The sequence below is a fragment of the Vicugna pacos genome, chromosome 2 (assembly GCF_048564905.1).
Source record: "Vicugna pacos chromosome 2, VicPac4, whole genome shotgun sequence".
Classification (NCBI taxonomy): domain Eukaryota; kingdom Metazoa; phylum Chordata; class Mammalia; order Artiodactyla; family Camelidae; genus Vicugna; species Vicugna pacos.
Window position 1 is genome coordinate 120,232,110 of NC_132988.1, and position 7,849 is coordinate 120,239,958.

Here is a 7,849-nt window from a genome sequence, read left to right on the forward strand (position 1 = left end):
CTCAGTTCCCCCTTCTGTAAAACTAGGGGGGCATCTGCTGGAGAAGTGGCAGGAGAAGTCTGACAGGATGAGAAAAAGGAGGGAGCCCAGCACCCCAGCCCTTCAGCCGCCAGGGTTGGCTGACCCTCACCACGCCTGGCCCAGGGCCACCCTCGCTCTGTGACTCCACCCATCCTCAGTGCAGCCCAGCTCTCGGGGGTGGACTTGAACCCCAGAGATCCTGAAATCTGCCCTGCCACAGAGGCTGTCATGGAAGTGGCCGGCCGGGTTCAGCCACCATTAGCACCCCAGGAGGTCACCTCACTCTGGAACAGGGCTCCATGTGAAAGAGGCTCAGTGTTGGCATGGCCGAGCCGAGGCCCTGACTGTGTGCTCACTACCTCAAGGCTGGACACACGTGCTCCCTGATGCCTGGTTTGGCAGCCCCTGCGCCAGAACCCTGGGCCCCCCGAGATGATTCAGGGAACCACCTCCCACTGCAGCCCATGGGAGGAAGCAGGTGCACAAAGTGTCACCATGAGTGACCTCTTAGCAGGTGGATGGTTGGGGAAGGGGACAGAGACCAGGAACAGAGACGAGCAAAGCCAGACATCGGTGCCTCCGGCTGGAGCATGAACCATGAGGCAGGGCAGGCAGGGGCTGGCTTCAGATGCTAAGCTCTGAGGAGGCAGAGGGCAGACCAGGACAGAGAGGCCTGGTCATCGGGATCACTGAAGACCAGGTGCCCCAGAGAATTAACCTCCAGGAATGCAAATCTGCCTCCAAACAGGGAGTAAGATGCAGCCTCCACTTTGGAGAGAATCCGACCACTCACATTGCATTGTTCCTGTCCTTGGTCCCCGGCCCAGCCCCAGCTGTGAGGGAGGGCAGAGGGGACCCTGGTTAGGGCCTCAGGGCAGCTCAGAGCAGCCTCTCAAGCCAGGACCTACAGGAGGCAGAGGCCAAAGGAGCCAGGCAACCAGGGTTCCCCTTGGAGCTGGCAGTGAGGAGGGTCTCACCTCTGGAGAGGGTGTGCAGGCAGGCCCAGTGCTGCAGGTGAGCAGAGGTGAGGCAAGGCACCCTGGCTGACCAGGGAGCAGGTGGAGAGCCTCTACAGAGCATCCCCATGCTAAAGGCACACAGGTGACACCTCATCTCCACTCCAGAACCAGTCCCCCTGCCACGCCTACCACTAGGGTAGCCATGGCTGCTGATTTGGTGGCTGCGCCAGGGCCCAGAACATCCAGAGGCAGCTGCAGTCTGGGGGTGGAGGCAGGACCTGTGCAGCTTGCCCAAAAGACTCAGGCTTTAAGCAGCACCTGCATGAGCCCTGACCACGCCCTTAGTCACCACCAGCTTCTGCGCTGCCCGTGTCAGGCTCACGATCCGTGGCCCCCTTACCAGCTCTCCGTGGATGTCCCTAACATCACAGGCTTAACACGTCTGCAAGTCAGCACCTCATTTCCCAGCCTTCCGCGTCTGGGCGGCAACCGCAGGGCCACTCTTGCTGAGGGGCCTCTCGCCTGCATCTCGGTCTGGAAGCCCCAGTGGCTCTGAAGTTCACCTGGGACTCTGCCCTTCCAGGACCCTCCCTGCCCCATCCTCCCCTATCTGCTCTCTGGCTCCTGTCCTTGCCTGGCAGGGTCCTTGGTCACATGAGAGGGACCCAATCCCAACATGTCACTTGTCCACTCTGGACCCGAGTCCTCCCCACGGGCACACGCCTGTGCAGTCCCTCTCTCCCCTCTCTGAGCTCTCCCCTCCCCGAGGCAGCCTGGTGAGGAGGTGCTTGGTAAGACCACGGGACCACTCCTGGGGTTGTTGGATGGATGAGAAGATTGAAGCTTCCAGGGTCCTCTGGACGTGGGACCCAGGTGGGCAGCTCTGCCTATACCTGCCCCTTCCCTTGGGCCGCCCCTTAAGGCCTTTGCCTAGTCCTTCCTCAGCCACTCACTGCGCATCTACTCTGTGCCAGGAAGGCACAGTGACTCGGCAAGTGTGGTTCTGGCCTTGTGAGATGACAGAACAGGGGGAGTCCGACCATAAGAAATACAAAGACATAGGGGTTGAAAGGCGGGCAGGGGAGGGAGGGAGCACGAGGACGGTGGACAGCTTCGAGCAGAGGAGTGAGGAGAGGACTGTGTCAAGAGTGATGCTGAAACAGAGGCCAAGGGAAGTGAGGAGGTGGGCCGCACACAAATCCGGGGTGGGAGGGACCCAGGAGGAGGGGCAGTGAGCACCAAGGCCCTCAGCGGGCGGCGCCTGGCCCTGGAGGAGCAGCCAGGTGGCCAGTGGGGCCGATGGAGTGGGGACCTGGGGCTGGGACCTCTTCCAGGGGACTAACAGTGTGTGCTGTGGTAAAGAGGACAGGCGGGGCAGGAGCTGTCCGTCTTGGGCTCCTGCCAGTCCAGAGCCCCAGGCCTGGCCCCAGTGCTCTCTTGCGGCGCCTTGCCTGGGTGGGAGCTGGGGGTGTTCTTCCAGTTGCTGGAACCCAGGGGAGAGCAGCAGACTGAGCGCCAGGGCCAGAGTAGGCAGGGGAGGGTGGCTGCCAGGACGCCTGTGTGCTGGGCTAGCTTTGGAAAGTCTGGTCCAGATTCCAAGCCAGAGCGCCTGCAGCTGGCTTCCCCTCTGCCCGGCCTTCTTGCATCCCTCCCAGGACAGCCAACTCAGAATCACTACCCCATGAGGCCTCCCAGCCCCCCAACACGACTGCCCAGATGCTCACCTCCATCCGAGCCTCAGCCACCACGCGGCACAGGACTCGCTGGACTTCCTCATGCCCCACCTCAATCTGGGCTCCTGGGGACAGGGTCCTGGCCATCATTTCTGGGTCCCAGGACAGAGCCCTGCCTAGAGGCCGTTCCTCAGAGGGCGGCCCCCATCTGTGGGCCTCTGGCCACGTTGCCCGCTTTCAGCACCTCCTGCCCCATGCAAGCCTGGCCTGAGTGCAGGCCAGCTGGAGCGTGCAGGCAGACGTAATCAGAGGCACCTCTCTGGGACGCTGGGCCTGAGCGGGCCCTGACCACCTGGGAGGGACACAGCCTGTGCCAAGGCCTGGGCAGGAGGAAAATGGAGTCGTGGGCTGTAGGGCCAACTCAAGGGCCAGCCAGTGCCCTCTCGCCCGGTGGACTGCACCCTGACGCCGGCCTCATCAGCACCCCAGCCTGCATCAGTTGCTGCCTTCAAGCTCTGAGAGGTTTGTTTGGGTAAATTTTCTGCATGATGGTGTCAGGCAGGCCCCACTGGGAAATTCTATTTAAAACACCAGCCCCCGCAGGTGGAGGGCACGGGCCCACGCAGACACCATGTTTCTATTTTTATATCCAAACTTGCCTGCCCTCAGCCCCCGGAGCCCAATTTGGAACTTGAAAGAGACCCATTCTATTCTGAGTCCTGCTTCCGCCCTGCTAGTGTGGAGGAGGTGGGCGTTTGTACACACAGAGCCTTCTCCACCCTCCTCCCTCCCACACTCTCCCTCCTGGCAGCCCCTGTCCCCTGTAGGCCATGTGACCTCCAGGAAGGTACTGGGCTTGGGAGGTGAAGGCCTCACATCACCCCCAGGGGGGCCCCAACCACCATCCCAGCCCAGGGTCTAGGGGCAGTGGGCTCTTCCCTGGCCAGCGCTGGACACTGAGATGAGGTGCATGAGACCAGAGGGGGTGAGGTGGCCTGTGCAGTTGTGAAGCCCTCCTGGACCAGAGGTGGGAGGAATGAGGTTAAGCCTAGGAGACTCCCCGGAGGAGAAGGGACCCCCCCCAGGAGGGACTCGGCTCCCTCAGGCCTACCCCACCCCGGCAAGGCCAGGCCGCCTCAGCAGGAGTGAATGCGGGATCGCCCCACTAGGCTCCCAGAACTCCGCGCCTTGCCAGGCCTCTCTCAGGTTCTGGGTCTTGTCAGATCTTTGGCAGCCTGGCCAGAGCAGGGCCCCAAGGAACCACTCCCTTCCCACTTCCACTGATCCATCCTCAAGTGTGGTCTTGGCCTTGATTCCACTCTGGTGGGTCCCCAAAACCATGATGGGCCACATGAAGACCCCCTGCTGCTGCCTGGGGTCACCTCCCAATCAAATGTACCCTCCTCTGGCCCATCAGTCCAACTCATGAATTGCACCCTGACCCCATGATGACCTCCTGTGCTCGCATCCCCACCCAGGCTGAGTGTCCCTGGCTCAGGACTCAGAGTGGCGCCCACCATGGGAGATCAGAATGGCTCAGGTCCAGCACGCCCTGCTTCTGAGCCCCCTGCCGGCAAGCCCTTCCTGACAGTGGGCGGGGCTGGGAGAAGATGAACAGGGCACCCCCTCAGTGAACCAAGCAGTTACCCACTCAGGGCTGGCTATGGGACTGAAAGGGAGGAGACCTTGGGTGTCTTGGGGAAGGGGCAGAGTCTGCCTGACAAGGATGCCAAGAGCAGAGAGGTTTCTGTCTCACCAGGGAGCTGGGATCAGCCCGTGAGGAAGGCCAGGGGGAGGGGGAGGCTCTCTGGAGGCCTGGGACCCAGTTCTGGGGGGTGCACCCACGGCCTTCCCTGGAACCGAGAAGTGAACCTCTCTTGGCGGGGTTGGGTTCTTTGCCCAGGAAGTCTGGCAGCAGGGCCTGTGTGCAGCTCCCACAGAATCACACGGAAACACAAAGTTGCCTTCTTTCTCTTTCTGCTTCATACTGCAAAAACTTAAGAGCAAAGTCATGTCTGCTTACCTCAACTCGTTTTTCCTTCAATTTTTTTGGTGGGGGAGGTAATTAGGTTTCTTGCTTTTCTTTCTTTAACGGAGGACTGGGGATTGAACGTGCCTGCATACACTCTACCACAGAGCCATACCCTCCTAGCCTCGACTGGTTTGTAAATATTTGTAAATGGTTGGCCAAGAATGCCGTGAGTGCCTGGCTAATCATTAGACGGAGAAAAAGACCCTGCCTCCCATTTCACGCCGAAGTAAGTTTCAGCCAGATCAAAGACTTGGAATGTGAAAAACAACACACACACACACAAAAACAGAACATAAAAAGAAAATGTAGACGCTTGTGTCCTGTGGAGATGAGGCAGGCTTTCTGGGTGCGAAACCAAAGGTAAAATGACCAGCTTTTGAGTAGACAGAGGAAAGAGCCAGTAGATACGGCCACATAGAAGTAGCCCCCAAAAGGTGAGTATCAGGACACCATAAACAGAACTGGAAGGAAGCCGACGACCTGGGAAGGAATATGTGCAAAACGCGTGAAGCAACAAGGGGTCAACACAAAAAGCGTTTTCACAAATTATTTACAAGTTTCTACCTTTAGTTGAAAATGGACACAAATAGCAATTCATGAGAAAGAACTAACTTTACGTGACCAATAAGACAAGTTTAAACACGTTCTATCTCCCTAGTAATTAGTTAGACACAAATGAGAACAATGAGGTAGCATCTTTTGCTTTTTAAAGATAAAGCTTTCACGTGGCACCCCAGTATCCAACAGCAAGTAAAAGCGGCACTTTGTCCCTACACCTGCATGTATTTGCCTGTTATAAGGAGAATCTATATTTACTCTTTCCAGGGCGGCACAAAAATGAGTTGATCCTGAGGCACAAGTTCACATTCCACCGGTTTACCAACAAGGTAAAACTGGGCGTGTAACTCAATAGTGTGTGTTTTTAATTTAGTTTCTACTCATTATCCGAGTTATGCATGCATGTAATTTAAACAGTGAGTTTTACAAGGCTTCTCACAAAACACCACAGTCCCCTGCACCTCATTTTCCATCGCAACTTTTAACTCAGTCTTTTGGTTTCACCTCTGTATCCCCAAACCACACGCTTAGACTGCAACTTCCTGACCTCCAGGATCATCCTACCAGCGTCTTGTTTTGATCAACAGTCATGGTTGACATCATTATGATCTGACACGGACTCTGTTCGTGTCTGAGCCGCATAATGTACGCAGCATGGCAACTTTTCCTTTCTTGCTCAACTTCTCGTTTTCCCTGGAGTTAGGTGTCATATTTTAATTTTGCTTCATTCTCATTTCTAACTCAACTCCAAATTCTGCCAAGTGTCCATATCTGCCCCAAGTCACCCAGTGTCTCAGGTGTATCACCTCGAAATAGACTCAGTTCTAAGCTGGGCACAGCCTGCATGCTGGGACCTGCCTCACCAGCACCCTGAAGTCCCCGACGTCCTCTTCGCGGCTGGATCCCCTGCTTCCTGCATCCCACGACTTCCTCTTTCTTGCTTTCCTCCCTCTGTTTGGTGGAGCATACCAAGTAGCTTCCTGAGAAAGGGTGCAGGCACGTAAATTTTTTGAGGCCTTATCATTCTGAAAATATCTTTCCTTTACCCTCACTCTTGATTCACAGTTTTGTTAGTGGACAAAAGGACCCCAAATTGGAAAGCCCACCGGTAGTCCAATCACCCTCTGTTATTGGCTCTCTCCTCTTGTGGAGTTCAGCCCTAAAACTGAAACCTGGGTGGGAAAAGAGAACAGAGAAAGAGATTCGAGTATGTCCTTGGGATCAATGGAGCAGGTGTAGAACACAGAACCTCCACTTGTAGGGCTTTGACCTTGGACCCACGGAGCCAGCTGTGGGATATGAGAAACAATCTTTTTTTTTTTTAACAGCCTGGCGCTTTCGTTCCCTTGTTGTTAATCAGCCAGGATCCGTGAGCCTGCCTCATCACCTCTCTCAGTTTGGCTGAGCATCGAATTCTGGCTTGGAAAGCATTTAACTTCAGAACTGAGAGATTTTGTCCGTTGTCTCCCAGCTTCGAGAAGTCTGAATCCAGTCTGATCCTAGTCATTTGTATGTCACCTGCTTTTTCTCTCTGGACGCTTCTGGGATCTTCTCTTGTCTCTTTGTCTCTAGTATTCTGAAATTCCCTTTTGATGTGCATCTATTTTCATGCTTGGACCTGAGTGTTCAGTGGATCCTTTCAATCTGGAAACTCAGGTTTAATTTCTGTGAAACTTTCCAAATTTCTTTGACTATTTTCTGCCCTCCTATTCTCTTTCTAGAACTCCTGCTATGTAGATATCAGATCTCCTAGATCTGTTCTCTAATACTTTCCTCTCCTTTTTCTCCCTTATTTTCAACTTCCCCAACTTTTTCCTCTACTTTCTGCGAGATTTCCACAATCTTATCTTCTAACCCTTCTACTGAGTGTTCTCTTTCCATGATTATATGTTTAATTTCCAGGAGCTCCTTCTAGTGTGTAAGCATTCCTTCTTTATAGTGCCCAGTTCTTGTTTCATGAATACATTTTCCTTTTTCTTCCTGAGGATGTTAATGAGGGTTTTTCTAAGTCATCTGTTTCCTCTCAGTTGCCCTTTTCCTGTTTGTTTTGCTTCAGTCTTCCACATTACAGGGGTCCCTCAGACGTCTGGTCCTCCTGGCTGGCTGCTCAGCCTGGAGAGTGGAACTTGTGAGCAAGGCTTGCTGACTGTGAGCTTTACCATGCAGTGATTGGCAGGAAACAGCCTTTAGGGTCTCCTTGCTGATCAGATTCTCCCATATTCTACCCGGAGGGGAGACCCAGTCTCCACGGTTCCAGCGTGGGTGGGTGGGATATGGCTAGGGACTCAGCATTATGTAAATGTGGACTGGACCCCCAACCTGCTCCAGGCCTGATGTCCCCAGTCCAGAGAAGCTAGGCAAGATGCCTGCAGTGTGTGACCTGGTGGGGGAGGTCCAGATGCCCAGCTGTGGGTGGGGGCTGGGGGAGGACCTGGTTCTCTGCTATGTTTCCAGCCAGCCCTGCTTATTTTAGCTCCACTTCACTCACACTTCTAGAGGCCTCCGGGGCCATCAGTTCTGAGTCTTTTAGAGAGGAGTGTGAGGCGCTGGGGTCACGGGGACACAGGGGGGTCCTGCCTCTATCCCGGGCCACCAAGGCTGGAGTT